The sequence below is a fragment of the Nicotiana tabacum genome, chromosome 17, assembly GCF_000715075.1.
Source record: "Nicotiana tabacum cultivar K326 chromosome 17, ASM71507v2, whole genome shotgun sequence".
Taxonomy (NCBI): Eukaryota; Viridiplantae; Streptophyta; class Magnoliopsida; order Solanales; family Solanaceae; genus Nicotiana; species Nicotiana tabacum.
In genome coordinates this window covers 42478077-42504172 of record NC_134096.1, presented here as the reverse complement: position 1 = coordinate 42504172, position 26096 = coordinate 42478077, and the positions used below count along the sequence as shown (strand labels likewise).

At 37.9% G+C, this 26096-nt stretch overlaps 1 pseudogene; it reads right to left on the bottom strand.

Moving 5' to 3' along the window:
• Window positions 1-7737: 7737 nt before the first annotated feature.
• On the bottom strand, window positions 7738-22319 carry LOC107765957 (ATP synthase gamma chain, chloroplastic-like; annotated as a pseudogene).
• Window positions 22320-26096: the final 3777 nt, after the last annotated feature.

The window sequence follows — 26096 nt, the reverse complement described above, 5'->3', positions numbered from 1 at the left end:
ACCACTCAAATGCAAGTGGGTCTTTAAACTCAAAAAAGATGAAAATGGCAAGCTGGTCAGATACAAAGCTCGATTGGTGGTTAAAGGCTTCGAACAGAAGAAAGGTATTAATTTTGATGAAACTTTCTCACTTGTTGTCAAAATAACTTATATTCAAATAATTTTAAGCTTAGCAGCTATCCTAGATCTTGAAGTGGAGCAGTTGGACGTGAAAACTGCATTTCTTCACAGAGATTTGGAAGAAGAGATTTGCATGGAGCAGCTAGTAGGATTTGAAGTAGCTGGAAAGAAACACATTGTGTGTAAATTGAATAAGAGTCTTTATGGGTTGAAGGAGGCACCAAGGCAATGATACATGAAGTTTGACTCATTCATAAAAAATCAAACATATATAAAGACCTATTCTGATCCATGTGTATACTTCAAAAGATTTTTTGATAATAATTTTATTATATTATTATTGTATGTGGATGCCATGTTGATTGTAGGATAAGACAAGGAGCTGATTGCAAAATTGAAGAGAGATCTGTCCAAGTCATTTGATATGAAGGACTTGGACCCAGCACAACAAATTCTAGGGATGAAGATAGTTTGAGAGCGAACAAGCAGAAAGTTGTGGCTATTTCAGGAGAAGTACATTGAACGTGTACTGGAACGCTTCAACAAGAAAAGTGCTAAACCAGTCAACACACCTCTTGCTGGTCATCTAAAATTGAGCAAGAATATATGTCCTATAACAATTGAGGAGAAAGAGAACATGGCTAGATTTCCTTGTTCTTCAGTAGTCGGAAGCTTGATATACGCAATGGTATGCAATAGACCAGATATTTCTCATGTCGTTGGTGTTGTTAGTAGGTTCCTTGAAAATCCTGGAAAAGAATACTAGAAGTAGTCAAGTGGATACTCAGGTACCTCAGAGGTACCTCTGAAGACTGTTTGTGTTTTGGAGTATCTAATCCAATCTTGAAGGGTTACATGGATGCTGGTATGGAAGGTGATATTGATAAACGTAAATCTACCACTGAATACTTGTTCACATTTTCAGGAGGAGCTATATCATGGCAGTCAAAGTTGCATAAGTGTATCGCACTCTCTACAACTGAAACAGAGTATATTGTCGCTACTGAAGCTGGCAAGGAGATGGAATGGCTGAAATTTATTCTTCGAGAGCTTGGATTGCATCAAAAGGAGTATGTAGTCTATTGTGATGGTCAAAGTGCAATAGACCTGAGCAAAAACACCATGTATCATGCAAGGACGAAGTATATCGACGTGAGATATTACTGGATTCGAGAAAAGATAGAGGATTGATCTATGCAGGTCAAGAAGATCGATACAAGTGAGAATCCTTCAGATATGCTGATCAAGGTGGTACACAGAGACAAGTTTGAGCTATGCAAAGAACTTTTTGGCATGCACTCAAACTAGCAACCCCAGTGTTACCTCCTTCAGGTGATAAGACTAGAGGGGAAAATTTGTAGGGTCCATCCTATTCAACAATAGGCACGTGCCTATGAAATAAAACTTGGCTAGCAACTCTTTCTTGGAGCCAAACCTGTAGCATTCTTGGAGGCTACGTATTTTGCTCCTATAAAAGGAGGATCTCTCTCACTTCTTCAAACACACCAACAAAGAGAGAAAGAAAAAGTGAGGCATCACAAACTGGGTATATGAAAATAGTCTGTGAGAAAAATAGAGAGTGTGAGCGATATTGTAGTGAGGTGGAATATCAAAAGAGGGTTATTTCTTTTAAGTGTTGTAGTGGTCTTTGGTGTATTTTACTCGGATCTATAAAGTATAAAATTCTTTGCTATAGTGATGTCAGTTGCTCCTCTCAGGGCCGTGGGTTTTCCCCTTATTCATAAAGGTTTTCCACGTAAGAACCTTAGTGTCGTTGTCACTCTTTTATTATTATTGATCATCATATCTCGGTGCTACGTTATTATTCTACTTTTATTACTGTGAATATTATTTCTGTGGGGGTTTATTCCTAACAATCACTCCCAGAAATTCAAAGAAAAATTGCTAATCAATGCAAAAGAAGAGGTGCAAAGTATACATTGCAACAAGTTATGTACAACATATTAGTGTATATATATATGTCAAAAACCAGGGTCAACACTTTGTTAAACCATCCAGGACAAGATCACTCGAATATAAGTATTTACAGTTGAGATATTTATTTCCCAACTCAAGCATATCAAGTGTGTTTCAGTGCTATTCGTTATGAAAAGGATTCCATTTTCATCCTTGTTATCCTAGTAATATGCAAACATCATAGCAAATGTAATGAAAGAAGGTATGGATAGAGGTATTACTTAGGAAAGCATATGAGTTGAGCTTAATTAAAGGGAGAAGTGAGAATTCATATAGGTGACGTCAACTAATTTGGGAGTAAGGCACAATTGTTGTTGTTGTTGTTGTTGTTGTTATTTTGTATGAGAGCGGGAAGTTCTACAAAATCTCTACTTGCCTGTTGGAGGAAAAATGTTCTCAATAAAGAAAAATATGGTCTCCTCAGCACTGTGTTTGATCCTCTTTTTACTAATAGAAACTAAGAGTCCACCAAACTATATAGAGAACTAGGTTCTCTATTAGTTTCCACAGAACACACACACACACAACAGTAAGTAAATAACACAATAGAGTTTTACGTGGAAAACTCCCAGCTCACGGGATTAAAAACCACGACCTACACTCGTAGGATTTCAACTTCACTACTGAGAAAACTTTAGATTATAAACTATTGTAACATAGGAATTAACCTTTTAATCCCTCACTAACTTGTAATAACTCTATTACAAAGCTTACAACTCGACTAACTCTAGCCAAGATACAAACACAAAGTTTATGATTTTACAAAAGGTTTCCTATACAATGCTTCTAACTAAGCTACGTAGGAATTACAAGTAAATCACTTTAACAAAGGTGTAACACAACTAAGGACATATAATGACTCAATGCAGGAAACTGGTCCTTCGTTATATTGTTCTTTGTTCTTGATGCCTTAAATGTCACTTGCAAGTTGGAAACAAACTTGAGAGAAAGTTTGATGAATTCTAGAATGTGCAGGTGTGATGTTTTGCCTTTGCTTCATGTTAATATTACATAAGTGACATCACTTGAATGGTGTAATCATGTTTGGTACAAGGGCATTCCCCATAAAGTGATTGGTGCAATGTTTGCACTGTTGCGTGTGCAGAGAAATAGTTGCTGCAACTTTACAACTGTGGGGTTTGACCGGTACAATCAGCAAGGGAACTGATGTCCATTTGTTCCCTCTGTTGTTTCTTTGACTCTGAGTGTTGGAACATGTCCCAGACTTGAGACTTGTTGATCTTGAGCACTTTGAGGATGTGGAGCATGTTTCCCATTTGGTTCTTAACATTAAGTTTATTAGATCATCAAAATATAACATGACACATAACTTATCAATTTCTCCGTTTTTGATGATGACAAACTTATAATTAAAATTCCCCCTGAGAACCAGAGTACCATAAATAGTACCAAAAATAATTTCATAATCCCTCTGAACATGTTTCCCCCTCTGTTCCCCCCTCAATTACTTTTCTCCCTTTTGGCATCATAAAAAGATTAGTAACAAGTAATAAGAAAAAAGAAGTCAAGCAAGCTTAACTCATGCCACATGTATGCACACAAACATGACTAAAACCAGAGCAGAAGAGCAAAGCATGCATAGCAAAAGAACGGGATATTCATTAACTTTGGAAATAAATAGGAAGCAGTGCCATTTGTTACATAATCATCCACAAAATAAAACAACAAAAAATACCAGCCACTAAACATATCCAAACAAAGGAGACCAAAATAGAGGACAGACAACTTGAACTTGACACTGGGAAGAAAATGATTTTAAGGAGCACTGGAAGGGGGAGGCAGAGATATGGCATTTCTAAAGTTTGAAGAACAAGTCCCCCCAATGGAGGATATTCCGTCAGTAGGCACTCCCAAGATGGTTCCCAACACAGGCTCATCCGTCACAAAGTCAACACCATTCACCTTCATGCAGATGTTGTCATCCTCGATTGTGAAAATGTCAGCATAGAAACTGCACACCTCTGCCTCATACACCTTAAGACTCTCATTTGTGAACAAATGTGTCCACTGTTGAAATTCACATATATCAACCAGTTGGCACATTCCTGTCATGTTAAGAATATCAGGGGCAAATGTTCTGCCCCACAACACCTTCTGGTTTCTCAGATTTTCCCTTCCTTCATTCTTGGCCACACCCACCTTGGCCTTCTTGGAGGAACCAGGTTCCTCATTGGCACCAGCCTTCTGTTTCACTGATTTTCTCACACTTTTCTCTTTCTCTGTAGATTTCTCAGACACTTTCTCTCCAGACTCCTCAGCCACTTTCTCGCCAAACTCTCCCACTTCAACATTACTAACCTTCATCACTCTCACAGATGACTCTTTCCTAGATTTTGGAACAGTAGGTTTCTTAGAGGACTTACGAATTAAGGGACTGGGTTCCTCACTCACCTCGTCATCAACGTCAACAACAAGTGTTGTAGGCACTACCTCTTCATGTACTAACTTTCCACCCTTCACCAACTTTCTCCTCTTCTTTTCTTTCTTATTTTTCTTCAGAGCTGACTCAAGAGCTTCCTTCTTTTGCAGCCTAGTAGTAGGTCTTTTAGGAGTGGGCATTTTGGGAGTTGCCCTTCTACTCCTAGAACTAATAAAGCTTGCAAGAGCCATATTGTCATAGTCTTCTTCACTATCCTCACGCTCTTTCTCAGACAGAGATCTCATCTCAGGAGAGACAATGGCAATGGATCGACATAGAAATTAAGAGAGGGAGCAGGATCAGTACTGACTTGGGGTTCTTTTGAAGAACAAGGGGTTTCATCCCAAGTAGGATCAGAGGGCTCCTCTTGGGCGGAGGGATCATGTCCCTCATGTGGTTCCCCAGTAGTACTTTCAGGTGCTAGATTTTTGACAGGCACCAGTTCCCTACTCTCTTCTTGTAGACTATCACCTTTCCTCCTGAGACCTATTGGTTTCAGACACACCTTCATAACCACAAACTAAACATCCCTCAACAGCTATTGACAACATATTCTCTATGGCCTCTTGTTCTTTTAACCCCAAAGTAAACTCAGAAGGCATAAGAAGAATATTACTTGTAGAATCGGCAACATTCAAATTGAGGCCAAGAAATATCTTCCAACTGTAGACTTCCTGATTTTCTTCTCCCTCTATTGTTTCTCCCTCAGCCATTTTTTCGGTGAGGCAGAAGGAGAGGTCGTAGCCATAAACCTCTTGGGATACGAAGTTTTATGACTCCGATGAGAACCAAAACTTGATTGGGTTGGAGAAGAGGCAGTGGGTGGTTGGAAATCTTGCTTAGGGTTTGGACTGGGTGGCATATGGTACTTAGACTTTGTCACCGGTGCTTCAAGAGATGAAGACACAGTGGGGACGATACTGGGGACATTTGAGGCTTCGAGATTCTCAGACATGGTGGAGTGTAGTGAGAGTTTATGGAAGAAGAAAGTGTTTGGTTGTTGAGAGAAAGGGGAATTTGGGTTTTGATGTGAATAGTATGAGAGTGACAACATTTGGGTTTATTTAAGGGGGGGGGGGCAAGGGACCGGTTAGGAATGGGTATTGATTTTCTAGGTACACGGGTCGTTTCGTAACGGTAGGACGCTTGGGTTCTAAAAAGGGGAAAAGGGAAAACTAACATTTTAATAATGTGGAACCTTTTTTAGCCGTTTAAAAAGTTGTGCATGAGAGTACAAAGGAACTACTAACCTGTGTCAAAGGAACCAGGTTCCCTGACAACGTAAATATGAGCCTCATCCTTTTACCAAAGTGCAATACCATTAGCTCTTTGTTTGTTCTGTAATCGCCATGCATGTCTACCTGTAACGGTATAGAAATGAGTTAGACCTTGCCAGAAAATACTTTTTAGCTATTTTACCTGTTCATTTCTTTCATAGCCAATCATCGAGGGACCAAGTTCTCAGCTTGATTTTATCAACCCAAGTGCCAAATGATTCTTTTCAAAGTATTCTCTGCTCAGTGCTTTGGTGAAGATGTCTGCAATTTGATTTTTTGTGCTGCAAAACTTCATGCAGATAAGCCCTTTTTTAACATTGTCTATGAGAAAATGATGTCGCACATCAATATGCTTTGTTCTCTTGTGCTGAACTGGGTTCTTTGCTATGTTGAGAGCATTGGTGTTATCATACAGTAATGACACACAATCAGAAAATATGCCAAAATCTTCTAACTGCTGCTTGATCCACAACAATTGAGCACAACAAGAGGGAGTTGCCACATACTCAGCTTCTACAGTTGAAAGAGCCATTGAGTTTTGTTTTCTTGTACACCATGAAATTAGACACGACCCCAGAAAGTGTGCCATGCCAGAAGTGCTTTTCCTATCCACCAGATAACCAGCGTAATCAGCGTCAGCATACCCGATCAAGTCAAAATTGTCTCCTAAGAGATAGTAGAGAACCAGGTCATGCGTTCCTTTTAGATACCTCAGGATCCTCTTGGCAGCCTTGAGATGAGATTCCTTTGGATTTGATTGAAACCTGGCATATAGTCCCACACTGAAAACCATATTTGTCCTGCTTGCTGTGAGATACAAGAGTGACCCAATGATGCCTCTGTACAATGTCTCGTTCACAGGGGAACCAGGTTCATCCATGTCTAGACGAGTGGCAGTGGCAATAGGAGTATCAATGATTTTTGAGCTTTCCATTTTAAATCTCTTCAGAAGCTCTTTGATGTACTTCTGCTGACTTATCATTGTGCCCTTAGGAGTTTTCTTGACTTGCAGGCCCAAGAAGAAATTCAATTCCCCCATCATGCTCATTTCAAACTCACTTCCCATGAGCTTTGCAAATTCCTCACATAACGAATCATTTATTGCACCAAAGATGATATCGTTAACATAAACTTGCACAATGAGCAGGCTCCTCCCCTATTTCTTCAGAAATAAGGTATTGTCATTTTTTCTCTTGTAAAGCCATTTTCTAGGAGAAATTTGGACAACATTTCATATAATGAATGAGGAGCCTTCTTCAGCCCATATAAGGCATTGTCGCGTTTAAAAACATGCTCAGGATGCTCATGACATTCGAAACCAGGTGGTTGCTTGACAAAAACTTCTTCTTTTAGAAAGCCATTCAGAAATGCACTTTGACATCCATTTGGAACAATCTGAATTCCATATGAGATGCAAAGGCAATGAGGATTTTGATGGCCTCCATTCGAGCAACTGGAGCAAAAGTTTCATCACAGTCAATCCCTTCTTCTTGATTGTAGCCTTGAACTACTAGTCTTGCTTTGTTCCTTGTTGTGTTTCCAAACTCATCAAGTTTCTTTCTAAATACCCACCTGGTTCCTATAACGGTTCTGTCAGCAGGTCGAGGAACCAAGTGCCATACGTTGTTCCTCTCAAATTGATGGAGTTCATCTTGCATAGCACTAATCTAGTCAGCATCTTTCAATACTTCCTTGATATATTTTGGGCTCAACTTGAGAGAGAAAGGCTGAGAAAGCAAGTGAGTTTGTTGACTTTGATCTAGTTTGAATCCCTGAGTCAAGAAGAGTGATCACATTTTTAAGAGGGTGTGAACTTTTGTGCTTCCAGTTAGACACCTGAATCTTATTGTGAGAGGGTCCAGGTACTTTTGAATGTGCCCCATGGTTGACATGAGTCCCGCTTTTCAGCTTAACATCTGAGGTTCATTGCACAGCATCAACAACTCTGTTCTCAGCTTCAGTTGTTGTGATTGAGGGACCAGGTTCCTCTACATCAGCTGGAGATACAGCCGCATCATCATCATTTGATTCCTTGACGTAACTCATCATGTCAGCCTTTCCATTTGCCATGTCAATGACTTCACCAGGAACTGTTGACTGCTCTTCGTCTTGATCAATCTTATCATATGAATCCTTCCCACATAAGTGGTGTGATTCATCAAAGAACACATGTATGCTTTGCTCAACATATTGAGTTCTTTTTTTGTAGACTTTGCTTTGTGATGAATAGCCCAGAAAGATTCCTTCATCACTTTTGGCGTCAAAATTTCCAAGTGCTTCCTTACCATTGTTGAGGACAAAATATTTGCAGCCAAATGTTCTCAAATGTGTTAGCTTGGGTTTCCTCCCATTCAGCAGTTCATACGGAGTCTTGTTCAGGAGGGACCCTGATCACGCACATGTTCACCAAATAACATGCAATGTTAGCTACTTCTGCCCATAAATTTTTAACAATGCCACTGTCAATCAACATTGTCCTTGCCATGTCTTCAAGAGTCCTAATTTTTCTCTCCACAACACTATTTTTGTTGAGGTGTTCTTGGAGCTGAAAAATTATGACTTATGCCATTTTCAGCACATAATTCATCGAATTTTGCATTATCGAACTCTGTGCCGTGATCAGATCTTATACACACAACATTGTGGCTCAACTTCACTTGGATCTTCTTCACTAAGGCAACAAATAATGGAAAAGTTTCATCCTTGGTTCTGAAGAACAAGGTCTAGGTTAATCTAGAATAGTCATCCACTATAACAAAAATGTACTTCTTTCCTCCTCTACTTGGCACCCTCATAGGTTCACACACATCCATATGGAGGAGATCAAGTGGCCTTGAGGTGCTAACTTCCTCATATTTTAATTGGATTATTATTCATTAGACTGAAAATAAAAAATGATAAAACGTGAAATAAAAAAATACTACCGGGTCATTATGATTTTTATGTGAGTTAGTGAAAGTTTTATGATTTTTGTATGAGAAAAAAAAGTTAGATGACTTTGGTGAAAAAAGTCATAGTTATATGACCATTTGTAAAATGTACCTTGAATTTCTTTATGACATAATTTCTTCCTTTGTGGATCTAACTAAATATTATCAATGTTAATCATTCTTAATAACTTTTTTGAAATTTTTTTAATTTATAACTCAAATAAATTATTAGTGATATTTATTTTATTTTTTAATTAAATAAATATTGACATAGATACCAAGTAGTGAGTGTAGTTGGTAAAACATGCTGAACACTTTTTCTCTTAAAATGACCGCAATGACTTAAGGTTGTTTATCGAAATAAGAGTACTGTTTGAATTTATCGTTGTTGTGACATAAAAAGGACGAATGACAAAAATGAAATGGAGAGAGAGTTAAGGGTTTTGTTTTAGAAAGCATATTTCGAGGATTATAAAAGATATTAAAAATAAAATAATAAAACATTAATCAAATTATAAATTGACTTTTGGTGTAAAGTACTTTTGATGTTGCCAAAGTTAAAAAAATACTTAATATAAACTTATCCAAACAAAAGAAAAAACAAGAGTATATGATTTCCTATGACTAATTATAATCAAAGAGTGATACAACTAAAAAGAAAAAAATTATGACGGAGCGATAAAACCTTTCGAGGCTTTTGGAGGGGATTTTTCAAAGTACGTATTGAGGACCAATAATAATTTTCTCCCGCGCCACTAATTTCCCGCTCCTTCAACCTCCTTATTTCAAACCCCATCTCCCCACTCATTCTATTCTCCCAAATTCCACTAGGGTTTCTACTGACTGCCAAAATCCCCACAACTTCTCTGTGCCCAAAAATGAAACCCATTATCAGGAAAACATCTTCTTCAGCACCATCATTTTACACGTACCTCAAACCAGGTGCACTTGCCCAAATCAGGTACTCTAAAATCACTGCTAAATCAAGGCTCCACGATTCTCAAGCCCAACTGGCACTGTACCAACAAATTCCCCGTGCCGTAATAGATCTGTCAACAATTGATGGCATTCCCTGCTTCAATTTGAGGATCCGAAACAGCCGCCCCCGATGCCTTCATAGACAGAAGCTCAGTGCTGTTGCACCAATTTTCATCCCCATGACTCTGCCAGAGGGGGATCTAGTTGTTTAATTGAACTTACTGTTTTTCGACTTGAATCATGTACACATATGATAAATAAAAAAAGTTGAAAAGAATATATGGACTATGTTCACTTTATGGAATGGAGATATATGTATTAATTAGTGCGAAGAATTGTAGGAAAATTTTATGAATAAAGTCATATATTTAGCTTTTGTTTTTATGTTTATAATATATGTGCATGCGCCTGAATCTATTTTAGTTCTTGAGAGGAGCGATTGTGTTATTTAATGCTGAGTTTACTGCATTTTAAGTTTGATGCTAGTTTAAGTGTTAAATGACTGTTGATGGAAGTAATCCTCTTAAGGAAATTCTGTTTCTTGGTAATTATTGCTTTAGAGAATATAAGGCAGTAAAAATGCACAAATATCTTGTGACTCTTGACATCAGGTAGTTGCTTTTATTGCATCTTAGTGCTTAATTTGCATTTAGTCACTGTCATTATGGCGAATGGTATAGCTATAAAATTATGATCATGCAGTTTGTGACATAATTTTTGGATTTTTATGTCTCCTTATTGTTACTGTCATGATTCTGCATCCTGGGTTCAGGATGATATATATATATATATATATTGATAAATAACAGTCTTGAAATACAACATAAGTATATAGACCAAAATGTTTACTCTGTATAAGATTCCTTAAAAGATTTGCTGCATTCTATGAAGTAAGTTATGGCTCATACAGCATCATTTTCCTGTCAATTCAACAATTTCACTATCAAACATGCATTGTTACTATGTATTATATTATGAGAGGCATGCTATCCAATCTCCTTTTGTTTTCATTTAAGGAATTGAACAGAATTTAAATAGTGACAGGTGAGAGCTCTTTCTATTGTAATCCTCATAGTTCTAAAGCATTAGTGACAACCTAAACATTTCTTTGGTGTATATTCTCCTTGTGCATATAATGGAGGTTGAAGTTCTCCCTTCAGCAAAAATAAAATAAAATGAGACTTTACTTCGTATTGCGTAGATTGATTGCCTCTAAAATCCTCATTCTTAAGAACTAATTTAGAACTACTAATCCCTATTCCTCTTTCTGGTATGCCTATCTTTCAGGTACCCTTAGTTAATTGGCATTAGCTGCTGAAACTAAAAAATCTGAACTGGTTCTATCAGGTAAGTACAGAGTTGATTCTTTGAAGATAAAAGCTACACCAGTTTCTATCTTTTGAAGTTGAGTTCATTGTTTAGGAGTCTGGTTCAGCGACATTTATATTTGTTTTCCATCAGAATGTTCTAGTACTGACTGCCAGTTCACTTAAATCCTCTTTAGAGATTTGGTTGGAGATTATTGGACTGTTAGTTTGTGTGAACCCTTCATTATCTTTGTTTTGTTCTTACTTTGATATCATAATTACCAGTGAAGAGCAATTTGTTTCAGTAAGAAGGAATAGGATCATTGGAAAGTCGTCTGCAGTCCACACTTGTGAAAATATGGCTTACTTTGGAAGAAGAACACAAACCTATTTCTGCTATTCCATGTTCTTATTGAGCTTAGCAAAATCAAGATGATAAAGTTACAAGGAAGGCATTTTGTTTCTCATTGGCTCAGAATAGATGTAGAATGACTAAAGAAGAGTTAGCCAATCTTGGTCTAAAATAAGTTTTAAAAGGTAATGTAAATATGATACTGGCAATCCCTTTTGAATGTCTATGCAACCCGTGTAGTCGCGACTCAATATTGTAGAGCTTTTCATGGAAATAGTGGTTTGGAAGGTAGATAAAATTGTGAGAAGATAACCTGAATTGTCTTGCCATTTGAGAATTTTGAATACTATGGTTGAATGCTTTCATTATATACGCCTAAATTTGTGTTCCTGGGGTGAGGGGTGTAGGCGAGTTCTCCACAAGCTTTAGGATGTGTTCTCCTAGTAATGAACAAGTGAGAATCTTTTCCAGCTGGCTTTAACATAACTTACCTGTCTTGGTTTCATAACATTGGCTTATTGACTGTCTGCATTGAGAATCACTTCCAGCGAGGCTTCTGTCATAGCACTACTGAAATGTTCTGAGCCATGGTGAAGTTAGAAATTATCTTTTTCTTGCATGTCTTGTATGCCCCATTTTTATGTGGTAATTTCGCTGGAAGTTACTGCTCTACTTCTGGTGTTTATGACATTACATGTCCAATTTCTAATCACGGTCTAGTAAAAAGTACGTTTAGTTGTTCATCTGCTCTGAACTTTTATTTTGCAGTATTAACAATCCTCGCAGACTATGTTACATCAATCTTTCATTTGCTTTGGTATACCTGTTTCACCAATGGATGTGACATGAGTATTTCGTAGGGATTCTTCAAAAATACACTAAAGAATAGCAACACCTCTACAGGATAGACACATACAACCTTATTGAGTATGTACTTGTGGTCGAGTTTGTGTATGTGTCATGATGAAGCTATCCAATCCCCTTGGGTCACAAGGGTTTTCTTAGATCTTCAATATTCGTTACAACAGCTGTGGTTTTAGTTCGTTCACCACCAATAATATTCAACAACAGTGTTTGTCTAAACTTGACACAACTCTTGTTTTGTTTTATAACTCTTCCTATCTTTTGTGAGACTTGTAAACTCAATAATACAATGTTTATACTAAGAATTAGAAAGGTATAGAAACAGTAGTAAGTTACGTAACTTCTTCTGTCTTTTAGTCTTCTTATATGAGAGTCTTGAGATCTTGTAATCTTCTTTTTAAGCTAGCCGTTGTAGATTGACCATTAATTAAGGCAAGAATATTCTAAGAGATTTGACCTAAGGGTTGCCTCTGATCTTGCTCACAAGATGGGCTTGATTCAATGATCTCCTTCCTTTTCGCGTTCCTGATTAAGGGAGTGATTTGCGACTTGGCTTGATTGATCAATCACCGGAATCTTCTGATTGCTTTTACCAAAATTCTCCCTAATTTATGAACCGGCTCCCTATATCAGTTGCACTTGATCTTATTTCCTTTTTGATAGCATTGTCATCCTGATTTCCTTAGGCTCCCTCTGATTTAGCATTGTCATCCTGATTTCCTTAGGCTCCCTCTGATTTAGCATTGTCATCCTGATTTCTTGCAATCAAGTAGATTAGATTAGATTTGCACTATCGTCATCATTGAAATGCAGGTGTAACAATCTCCCCCTTTTTGATGATGACAATCAAAAGGAGTAAATAGAGCACACTTCCTAACGCTACTCCCCCTAAGTTGTTGCTCTGCTCTGCTTTATTCTAATATTTCTCTCCCTTTGACATCAATCAAAAGGAAAGAAGAAGGTGCATGCAGAAAGTAATATGTAATATAGCAGATAATGAACATACCAGTTAAGGTAGCATATATTATGCCTTCAACTTAGGCACATAGTAATGGTTCTTATCGACCAAAGCAAAAAAAAAAAGTACCAAAAGAAATTGTTTTTAAACACAAACATAGTGGCCTTAGTTCCTTCCCAGAAAGTATTTCAGGGTATTGATTACTTTGGTGCAGAAATAGTCATAAGAGGTTTCAACTTCTTTGGTGAGTTCTCCATTTTCTCTGTCATTGAGTTGAATTCTCTGATTCCTTGCCTCTTTGTGGCTCCCATATCCATCCTAAATTTAGCCACATCTGTACCTGTTTCTTTAGTGACCTCCCTGATCTTGTCCACCTGTTCTTTCATGGCAATGAGCGTGGTTTTTACTCCATCTAGTCCTTACTGAATTTGCTGTAAGTTGTTGGTGGCAGTCGACTGAGGTTCTGGGGGTTCAATGGTTGGCTCAACTTGTACTGGAGTGCTTCCAATCTTGGCATGTCTAACCAATCCATCTTCACTTAAAGGGTAGCCCATCATAGCAAAGACTGTCTTATCATAGGTATTTGAGATAAACTTGGGAGAAAAAGGTGCCAGATCCACCTTCATTACTTCTAGAATATGTGAGATAAGCAGACCATATGGGAAACAAGTAGCAGAGGAAGATATGACCCTAATACTTTCAAGCATATACTGACGAGTCCATACAAATCGGTCAAGTCTTTTGTTGTTCACAAGACTGTACAGGACAAAAATATCCCTAGTGGTTAAAGTGCTGAAAGATCCAGTCTTAGGAATAAGAGTAGTAGCAATCATATGAGCTAACACACGATGTTTAAACTTAAGACTTTTAGGGCCAATATTAGGGAGGTTTTCAGACAGGAAAGCTTTTTCCTCTTCTAGGGACACTTCAAAATCTTTTGGCCAGAAATTTTGAACAAACACATCATAACCATAAAACTTAGCAGAAAAAATCTTCTCAAATTGATATGCATCAAGAATAATACGAGTACCTAGAACTATTGACTCCAAGTCATCTTTGTCATTTACAAACAGATTTGTATAGAACATTCGCACATGTTCTTCATACACATGATTCAATTTCTCAGTTGGACCATAGAAGTTCAATTTGTCCTCCGGCCCAAAATCAGTGCTTTCCACTTTCCCTTTCTTGCATGCATGTATTTTGGGGGGTTTGATCCATGGATCTCTCACCGGCTTTTTTCTGGCTTAGAGTTTGGTCTTTCGACGAGTCACTACTCTCATTATTAGTTTTGAGAGGGTCTAAGTCGAGGGATGACTCAAGGTCGACAGTTTCTTCAGGTTTTTGGGTCTTTTGGAACGGTCTGCTTCATCTTGTGACAGTAGAAGATGAGAGGTTTCTCTTAGCCATGGTAGTGGAGTTTGGTGAAAAGTAATGAAGAATGATAGAAGAGGGTACTTATTTAAGCGTTTGGAAGATTGAAAGGTTGCATTGGTTAGAGGAAAGGTTGGGTACAAACTGAAGTGACACTTTTGAGGAGTTACTTCGGCGGCACCAATGGAAGGTGATAATTACACTTACATCAAATTAATGAAGCCTATCAATTAAGCCAACTCATAAAAGGAAGTAAAATATTTTGCAAATATTTAACAGATTTTTTACGTAATAGGCAGGATACCAATCTTACTATGCAGTAGGCAAGAACATTCTTCCAAAAGAGGTTTTGTAAAAATATCAGCAAGTTGAGACTTAGTATTAATCAATCTAACATTATATTACCTTTAGCAAAATGATCACGAATCAAATAATGTTTAATTTCTATATGCTTTGCTCTGGAATGATGCACATAATTTTTTATAGACAAATAACACTCGTGTTATCACATAGAATAGGAGTAGAAGTAAGATTGAGATCATAATCAAGAAGTTGATGCATAATCTAGAGAATTTGAGTGCAACAGCTTCCAACAACTAAATACTCTACTTTAGTAATTGACAAGGCAACACAACTTTATTTCTCGCTATGCCAGGAAATTAGTGCATTTCCCAGTAGTTGGCAAGTACCACTAGTGCTTTTCCTGTCAGTCCTATCACCTGCAAAATCTGCATCTGAAAAGCCTTTTAGATCAAAGTTGTTAGAATGAAGATACCATAAACCCAATTTAGTGGTCCCGATGAGATATCTAATGATACGTTTTACTGTAGTCAAATGAGATTTTTTTGGAATCGACTGAAATCTTGCACTTACAAAAACTGAACATTATATCTGGTCCACTAGCCGTGAGACATAGAAGGGGTCCAATCACTCCCCTATACATAGTTTCATCAACACTTTTCCCGTTTTTGTCTTCTTCAAGAATTGTTGACGGACTCATTGGAGTTCCACTGGGCTTCACATTCTCCATACCAAATTTTTTTAACAATCTGCTTTGTGTATTTGGTTTGGCCAATAAAGATTCCTTTGGAAGATTGCTTGATTTGTAATCCAAGAAAGAAAGTCAGCTCTCCCATCATGCTCATTTCAAATTCTCCTATCATAGTATGAGCAAATTCCTCACATAACACAGAGTTAGTACTTTCAAAAATAATATCATCTACATAAATTTGAGTAATAAGATTACCTGAATTTGAATGCTTAATAAACAGAGTTGTATCAATATTACCTCGTTTGAAGCCATGATTTAACAAAAAAGAGCTTAGTCTTTCATACCAGGCTCGGGAGACTTGTTTGACTAGCTTTTGATAACTTGAAGACATGATTTGGTAGACTGTTTTACAAACCCAGAAGGTTATTTCACATATACTTCTTTAGAAATATATCCATTTAAGAAGACACTTTTTACATCCATCTGAAATAGTCTGAACCCTTTATGAGCAACAAAAGCAAGTAGTATTTGAATGAATTCAAATCTTGCCACATGAACAAAGGTTTCATCGTAGTCAATTCCCTCTTGATGTGAGTAACCTTGGGCGACTAGCCTTGCTTTGTTGCGAACTACTTGACCAGATTCATTCAGTTTATTTTTGAAAACTCATTTAGTTCCTACGATAGATGCATCAAAAGGTTTTGGAACTAAGTTCCATACTTTATTCCTTTCAAATTGATCAATTTCTTCTTTCATGGCTTTGACGCAGTTGTCATCTTTGAGAGCTTCATCAACTTTGTTGGCCCAAGTTGTGATATTAAAGCCATGCGAGAGTTAAGCTTTTGAGATCTTTTGGTGGTAATACCTTCCCGTGGACTTCCAATGATGGACTTATGGGGATAGCCATGTTCACTGATCCATTCATTTGGGACGGTTGAGACTGACTCCTTTTCAATGGGAGTTGATTGTTCAGTAGTAGGTGATTCCTGGTTTTCCATGTGGCTGTCAGTCGACTGATGTTGCTGGTTAATCACCTCATCGTGAATGTCCTTCCCAGTAAGAACATATTTTGGGACTATGGAAATTTCCTCATCTTCAGGAAGTTTTTCATTCCTTGAGCGAGGGTTAGTATCCACAAACACAACATGAATGGATTCCTCAATAGATAAAGTTCATTTATTAAAAACTCTATATGCTCTACTTGAGGGAGAATATCCAAGAAAAATATCTTCGTCACCTTTTGGATCAAACTTACCAAGTTTATCCTTTCCATTGTTGTTGATAAAGCATTTGCATCCAAATGGATGAAAATAACTGATGTTGGGTCTTCCATTCCATAGCTCATATGGAGTCTTTTTGAGAATAGGTCGAATTAGACATCTGTTAATGATGTGACATGCAGTGGTTACAACATTTGCCTAGAAGTAGTGCGGAAGAGAGTTTTCTACAGTCATGGTTCTTGCCATATGTTGCAAGGTTTTGTTTTTGCGTTCTACCACTCCAATTTTGTTGAGGTGATTTTGGGGAAAAGAAGTTGTGAGAAATTCCTTGATCATTGTAGAAGTTTTCAAAAGCTCTGCTTTCAAACTCTCTTCCATGATCACTCCTTATGGCAGAGATGTAATATCCTTTTTCCTATTGTATCTTCTTGCAGAAGACTTAAAAATTTCTTAATGCTTCATCTTTATGACTCAGAAAAATAACCCAGGTGAATCGAAAAAAATCATCTACTATAACAAAAGTATATTTTCTACCACCAATGCTGGCAGTTCTGGTTGGACCAAAGAGGTCCATATATAAAAGTTGAAGAGGTTTTGTAGTAGAGACAATATTTTTGACTTTAAAAGAGGAACGAGTTTGCTTTCCTAAATGACATGCGTCACATATTTGGTCTTTTGAAAAATCTACTTTTGGAAGACCAATGACAAGATCGTGTTTGAATTTTTTTTGAATTGTATGCATACTAGCATGACCAAGCTTTCTATGCCATACACAGGGATCATCAATCATAGAGGCTAGACAAATTTGATTCCCTATGCTATCTATGTTACTGATAGTATAGACATTCATGTCTCAATTTCCACAAAGAATAACTTTACCTGATTCGTCTTCAATAAACCAATCATGTTTTTTAAAACAAAACTTATAGTCATTGTCTTATAGTTGACTGATACTGAGAAGGTTGTAACCAAGTTCATCAACTAGGTATCTTCGTCTACATCACATGTTGAGCCGAGAGGGACTTGGTTTGGTGACCGTCTTGAATCAAACTACATCGCGTGTTCCTCCATCTAGTTTGGTGACCGTCTTGAATAGTTGTTTATCACCAGTCATGTGTCTGGAACACGCGCTCTCGAGATACCATTTCTCTTTTTGAATCTTCTTGTCGTGTTCCTGCAAAAATAAATTACTTATTTTTAGGTATCCAAGCCTGCTTGGGTCCTGGATGGTTAGTATTCTGATTGTTAGCCTGTTTCGAGGCCTTGGGTCGCCTAATCCATCTTCTGCTGCTCTTAAACCTGCAATGGTTAGATGTATGGCTAGGTTTCCCGCAATAAAACAAGATGGATTATTAAGACTTTCAGAAGTCTTTTCTCTGCTATTTTTAAACCTGTAATGGTTAGAGTTGTGACCATCTTTGCCACAATGAATGCATGCAGAATGAATTCTTGTTCTAGATGAGTTATTACGAGAAGTTGATCGGTTTGATTTGATGGAACTGTGACTGATGGATTTTCGTAATCCATTCAGTTGAAGTTGAAGTTCATGAACTTCTTCTTGAAGAATGTCTTTTTCAATTTCACATACTTCTAGTTTTAGTACCCAGTCTTTTTCTAGTTTTAGTGCCCAGTCTTTCTTTTCTCGTTGAATCTTTCGAAGCTTGTTTAGAACTTTCTCAATGTTTGCAAGTGGAATATCAATAAATTCTTGAAGTTCAATGCATTTAGGACACAGGTGAACGTACCTCACTTGTTCCTTTATCTTCCATGAGACCAAGTTCACTTGAATCTTCATCACTGTCTTCATTGATGGCTATGAAGCACATGTTGGCAATTTTCTCATGATTAGATTCTTCTTTATTACTCCATGCTCCAAATGACTTCTTCTTTTGGAAATTTTTGCTGAGTTTCTTCTTCAGTTCAGGGCATTCTGCTTGAATGTGTTCGTGTTCAGTTGCTTTAAATGCAACTGTTTTTGTTTTTGATAACCGTGGTGTCCGGGCCAGCTTGTGCGCACCTCGACTAATTTCACGGGATACCTTCCACCTCCCACCAGCAACAGGTACCAGGTAACTCTATCCACCAAGGCTTGGATAGATGGGAAGAAACCACCTAGTATTTGCCTCCGCTGGGATTTGAACCTGAGACCTCATGGTTCTCACCCACTTCATTGACCACTAGGCCACACCCTTGGGTGCTAAATGCAACTGTTTTCCTTTTCTCTTAATGAACTTTCCAGTCTATGTGAGTTTTCTCAAAAGCAATTAGATCACCTCTAAGTTCATCATATGACATCTCGTCAAGATCTTGACATTCCAGAGCAATAACTTTGGGTTGCCAAATGGTGGGTAGACTTCTTAGTATTTTTCTGACATGTTCTCCACTTCTGATTGGTCTACCAAAGGATTTCAAATTTCCAAGAATTTTGCTGAATTGAGAGAACATTTCTTCGACTGATTTTTCATCTTTCATTTGAAATAATTCATAGTTACGAACCAAGAGATTTATTCTTGTTTCCTTCACTTTGTTTGTTCCTCGTATGTGACTTCTAACTTGTCCCACATTTCTTTCGCAGTTTTACAACTTGATATCTTTTCATACTCTTCACCGCTTATGGCGTTGTACAAGAGATTTTTAGCCTTAGCATTCACTTAAATAATTGCTGCTTGTTCTTCAGTGTAATCATCTCAGTCAAGAGGATCAGATGATACAATGATCTCACCATCTTTATCTTTCCTTGGTGGAATTGGAAGATTTTTCTTTTTGATCACACGCCATACTTTAATATCGTATGACATCGTATATGTTTTCATATGCACTTTCCAGTGTAAAAAGTGTTGGCTATTAAAGTAGGGTGGTCTTACCTGAGAGGTTCCTTCTTGAAATAGTGCTCCAACGACTGTGTTTGACGCCATGATCCTTTCCTCACTTGTTGTTAGGAAATAATTATGAGTCCTCGCTCTGATACTAATTGAAAGTACAAGGGGGGGGGGATTGTAGCCAAATTAAAACCTTAGTTGACTAAGAGAGGGATTAGTCGACTAAACTTTTCAAGCAAGTTCGATTCACAAAAAAGTAAGTTGTGCAGAATAAAAAAGGTAGAGACACAAGATTTTATATTGGTTAAGTATCGGTATGGTACCTACATCCAGTTCTCTTGGGTCACAAGGGTTCTCTTAGATCTTTAATAATTCGTTACAACAGTAGTGGTTTTAGTTCGTTCACCACCAATGATGTTCAACAACAATGTTTGTCTAAACTTGACACAACTCTTGTTTTGTTTTCTAACTCTTCCTATCTTTTGTCACACTTGTAAATTCAAGAATACGATTATTTTTCCTAAGAATTAGAAAGGTATATAAATAGTGGTAAGTTGCATAACTTCTTTTGTCTTTTAGTCTTCTTATATGAGAGTCTTGAGATCTTGTAATCTTCTTTTTGAGCTAACCGTTGCAGATTGACCATTTACTGAGGCAAGAATATTCTAAGAGATTTGACCCAAGGGTTGCCTCTAAATCTTGCTCACAAGATGGGCTTGATTCAATGATCTCCTTCCTTTTCGCCTTCCTAATTAAGGGAGTGATTTATGACATGGATTGATTGATCAATCACCAGAATCTTCCGATTGCTTTTACTAAAATTCTCCGTAATTTACGAACTGGCTTTCCATATCAGTTGCACTTGATCTTATTTCCTTTTTGATAGCATTGTAATCCTGATTTCCTTTGGCTCCCTCTGATTTAGCATTGCCATCCTGATTTCCTACGCTTTCTATTATATTACTGTTACATCATGTATCTTTGACCTGTTTAATGCCAGCCAACTTCTATTACTTCTCCAACAAGCAAATCAAACAATATGCAGGAATTGGCTAGTTTTTATTCAAGTGTACATGACATGTTTTACTTTTGTGATCAAGCATTCCAAGTGGTTTCTTAAAGTCCCTTTCGAGAATCATAGCAGATCATCTTGATGAATAACGTTCAGAATGACAAAAATCCATGAAAGTTTGAGACATTCAAAGACAACTAACTGATTAGAACAACGTATTCTGCTATAAAGAGTGATATATTCATGCAACCAATCTTTTTCATGGTGCATAGATTGTACCATCTTATAAAGAACTTGATATTGTAGTATATTGAAATGAACGATCTAATATATGTACTATTTTACACTATTACTTAGTAAACCCATATGAGGAAGAGGAAGTGAATCTTTTACATCATAAATATTGAGATACAAAGATGAGTTGGGTCCTGCCTTATGTTGCAAAATATACAACGTTCTCATTTTGATCACAATGTTTGTAAGAGTTTGAGAATTACAATATCAAAGTTTTCTATGGTTGATTATTGTCTTTAAAGAGACATTGATCACCCACAAAAGAGTACCAAGCGAGGAGCGCGATCATTAGGAGAATAAGAAAATGTGCTTAAACCAAGGCATCTATCTCTTGTAATCTTTGCCTGATGTTGTCTGTTGTACACTCTAGATAGGTTTTTCTTCAATTCAACTGCATTATCTGTTGCACTACTCATGGAACTCATCCTAGCAGCAAGCTCACGGGCTAATGACTCCTGCAATGCCCTCAGGATTTGACTGTTTAAGTAAAGTGGAAACAAGGCATCAAGAATCTGAACCGGGTCCTGTTCAAATTGCAAGATTGGAGAAAATTCACTTGTCTTAATCCTCGCGACATCTCTTTCCACTGTCAATTTGTCAACCTATAGAACTCATCTTCTGCAGCGTCAACACATTGCCCGTTGATGTCACAAATCTCTCCTTTTGGTGACAATGGAAGCAAGGTGTGAATCACTGGATCATATTTCACTAAAGAGACAAACTTGGTGTACAAAAGCTCAACTTTGTCAACCTCTTCACTCACGAAAAGTGAGAAAACATCATCAGCAATGGCTTGAGCATCTTAAGTAGTGGGATGATTGCTACCTTCAATAAACTTATCTACAGGAATGTAAGGCCTGCGGATGAAATAAGAATTACCCTTTTTTCCAACACTGATAATAGTGTATTCAAGGCCAAGAGCTTCCAAATTCCTAATCCTGGCCTCAGCTTTTCTGATGAGATTGTTGTTAAAACCACCACAAAGTCCATGGTCACCAGTGACAACAACCAAAGCCACTTTCTTGTCAGGTCTCACTTTGGTGAGGGAACATCAATGTCATCTGTTTGAAGTTGCTCATTGATATTGTAAAGGACCTTAACCAAAGTCTCAGAGAAAGGCCTAGCACCCACAATAGATTCTTAAGCTCTTCTGACTTTAGCAGCAGCCACAAGTTTCATTGCCTCAGTTATTTTCTGGGTGTTTTTTTAAAAATCAATCTGATCACGTAGTTCACGAGGACCACAGTGAACTGGGGTGACAAATGATGATCTAGAAGGAGAGTTGAAGAGGCTGAATTGTGGTTAGGAAGCTGAAAAGGGATGACAGAAGAGCGAAAAGAAATTGAAGAAGAGTCGGAAAGAGATGGTTTTGAGGACACCAACATTGTCAAATTTGAGCAGGACATGGTTTTGGCAAAATGAGCAATTTTCTTAGCTCCTATAAAAAGGTGGCTATGGGGAAGCAATAGGCCAGCCAAAGAAGGAAAAGAAAGAGGGAATTGGAGGTATGCTGGCTTTTGTTTAGGGGTTATTTCTTTTGTTTAGGTGTAAAAGAAGAGATACAACTTGTGCAAATGATATCCAACACACAATATAATATTTTTGGGTCCCAAAAAATATTGCCAACAAAGTCTACACTTTGCAAAGATACTTATGCTTATGTGAGATGGACTCCATTAGCCAAAATATTGGTCATAATTACAAAACCCGTACTCGATGGGCTAGCTCCGCCCCTGCTTATCACAATGGTAGAATTCTTGGTTTTTGGTTGTATTGGATGACTGGGAAAGGAGGAACTGCGAGGTGGAGGGAAAGGGCATTTGGATGAGGTTTTAGGACAAAGAGCGTTGGAGATTCTGTTTGTGAATAAAAACGTTCTGGTTTTACTTTTGGGAAGTGGGATTTTGATTTTCTTAACAAATATTTGAAAAGCAAATTCTATGACGAAGATTTCATATGGTCAGCATAGTGTGTTAGAGATGCCTGAAACCCCATTATGCTTTCACTGAAGGAATATGCAGAAATGCATGTGTGATTCTCAAATACTCCAAATTCTTACAGTCATTTAGCTACCTCTTGAGGGCTTTGTCATAATTTTTTTAAATTTTTATGTAATTATATTTGGTCGGTTAAGCAGTTAATTCCCTCAATTTACTTGACCATATGACTAATCATCATTAACTACAGATTTAAAAAGAAATTTAGGTCAATGAATTAGCTGAATTCAATTTGGTCTGCATACTTGTAGGGATTTTGAGTGTGTTAAAAAGATTGAAAAGAGTGAAGAGAACTCACTCAACCACTACATCGGCCATTTATGCAAGCGATTGCCATGTACCAAAATGCATTAATGTTGGCTTTTTGATTCAAAGTGCACAGATTGCATGTGTAACTATATATAAAGTATAGTCAAGAATTCAGTGGAATATAGTACAATCGAGGAAACTCCAAATATGTGAACCGTTGATAATCCCTAGCAAACATAATCCAGGGTCCACCGACAGGCTGACAGTGAGTGATTTCATTTGGAAATCAAGCTTTCTTACCAATAATTGCTTAGTGAAATGGATAATATTAGTAGTCCAGTGGTTGATTGTCTGAATTTTTACCTTCTTGGTGAAAGTTATCCATCTCATAATCCGTCTGTCCTTTCTGATCCCTTTCCCGTATGTATAATTTGAAAAAACAAACAAACTATGTAGTGAAACCTTTTTCCCTTGGGTGATTCTAATCATTTTGCTTCTTTGTTGAGAAGAAGATACGGCAATTGATGTCACACGTAATGTTATGCGGCGCCTTCCTAAGATGTTTTGGAAGGGCGACATAAGGCTAATCAACCGATGTCTGTGCGATAACTATCCCCCAACTGAGGTTCCCTCCTTACACTAGATGAAACTGTCAGTGCCGTACGGGAAAACCAATGTCAAGAGCTATTGAGGGAACAAAAAAGAGAATTGAGAATGAAAGAAAGCTTGATTGCATTAATGAAATATATTATAGAAAACCAACACCGTGTCGAGGAAGAGAGACACCAGTACAAATAATTGTTTGCTTGCTTGATCCCCCTAATAATGCTTAAAAAAAACCCAAAGTTACAAGACTTGACATAACTAAGCTAGAGAGACATAATAGAAATACATGAAATAAAAGTACTCTATATTTACAATAGAAATGACTTAGATTCCTACAAGGTAGAAGCGGGTCCATTGGCAGAAACATTGTATTTAGCATCAGAGTCTACGTGCACGTCGTTGTTGGTATCTGCCTGCGGCTGGGTGCTGGCGAGAGCTATCGGTGGGGCGACATAGGCATATGCGCGCTTGTCACTTGGCGCGGCCAAGACCACGGGGCCGTCCATGGCGCTAGGCATTGGGAGGCTTGCCAGGACGCCATGGGGTGCGTCCAAGAGGTCATGGGGCATGGCTGGAAAGCCGCCCATGATATTCTCCCCCACCTGAGTTGGCGACGTCCTCGACGCCTTACTTGCAAGATAATCTTGGACCAGGATCTTGTAGGCTTTGAGGTTTGTTCTCCTCTCCCAAGTATTTTCCTCTGTATCACAGCCCTTCCATTTCACTAGGAACTCTTGGTAATCTTTCCTTGAAGTATGAATCACTCGATCATCGAGAATAACTTCTACACGCCTTTCCCCTGTTGAATTAGGGCCTCAAATATTGGGCATTATAAGTTGTCTCCGCGAAGGATCTTTCATGTCTTCCCGAAAAGGTTTTAGAAGGCTAACATGGAAGACTGGATGAATTTTCCACCAGGCTGGGGTATTCACCCGGTATGCAACTTTCCCAATGCGGTTCTAAATGGAGAAGGGTCCAATGTACTTTCGCAACAGGCAAGGGTCACAGACCCCTGCAAACAAGTATCACTTTGGGATTTTCACCATCACTTTGTCTCCTACTTGATATTCAACAAAGCGACGATTTTGATCAGCATGCGTTTTCATCCATTTTTGGGCTTTGACAAGATAGCTCCGCACTATCTCCAAATTTTGCTTCCATTCCTTCGATAAGTTAGCAGCTATAGGAGATTTCAACATGTTTGGGGAATTTACAGTGAGTGGGAGTAGCGGTTGCTGTCCGGTAACAATTTCAAAAGTGCCTCTATTTGTAATAGAGCTCTTTTGTAGATTGAAACACAGTTGAGCAGCATCCAGAAGCTTCACCCAATTCTTTCGCGATCCGGTAACAAAATGGTAGAGGTATTCCTCCAGCATGTTATTGAACCGCTCCGTCTGGCCATTATATTGCGGATGGAAACTTGAATTGTGACTCAAGTAGACCACAATGTCATCCCAGTAGACCATAATGCCGTCCAAGTAGACCACTACGAATTCGTCAATGTACTCCCGGAAGACTTGGTTCATCGGGGTGCAAAATGTGGCTGGAGCATTAGTCAACCCGAATGGTATGTCTAGGAAGTCGTACGACCCATATCTCTTCACACAGGTCATCTTGTGTTCGTCTCCCTCAGCAATCTGGACTTTCCAGTAACCTGTCTTCAGGTCTATTTTGGTGAACACTGTAGCACCACCCAATCTTCGAACAAGTCTGCCATTAGTAGGATAGGGTACTTGTTCTTCACATTGATTTTATTTAGGGCCCGATAATCCACATTGATTAGTATAATATTGTGATGACCCGAATCCCGATAGGTCATCTTATATTTTAGCATCTAATTCTGTGTTTCGAGGTCTCAAAAACCTTATTTTAGCCTTCCTCGATTTGCGTGCACAGTCCGGGTGTTCTTCCGAAAGGCTTATGTGTTACAAACTGATAAAAAGAAGAATTTTTGCCTTAGAAATTCATTTAAGTTGACTTTGGTCAACGTTTTGAGAAAACGGACCCAAATCCATATTTTAACGGTCCCGATGGGTCCGTATTATAATTTGTGATCTGGGCATATGCCCGAAATCGAATTCAGAGGTCCCTAGCCCGAGTTATTGATTTTTGTTGAAAATTGAAAGTTTGAAAGATTTATGATATTTAAGAATCGACTGATGTTTGGATTTATTGATACCGAGTTTGTATTTTGGTTCCGGAGCCCGGTACAGGTCCACTATAATATTTATGACTTGTCTGTCAAATTTGGTGAGAAACAGAGTTGATTTGACAAGATTCGGACGTTCGGTTGTGAAAATAGAAGTTTTAAAGTCTTCTTGAAAATTTCCT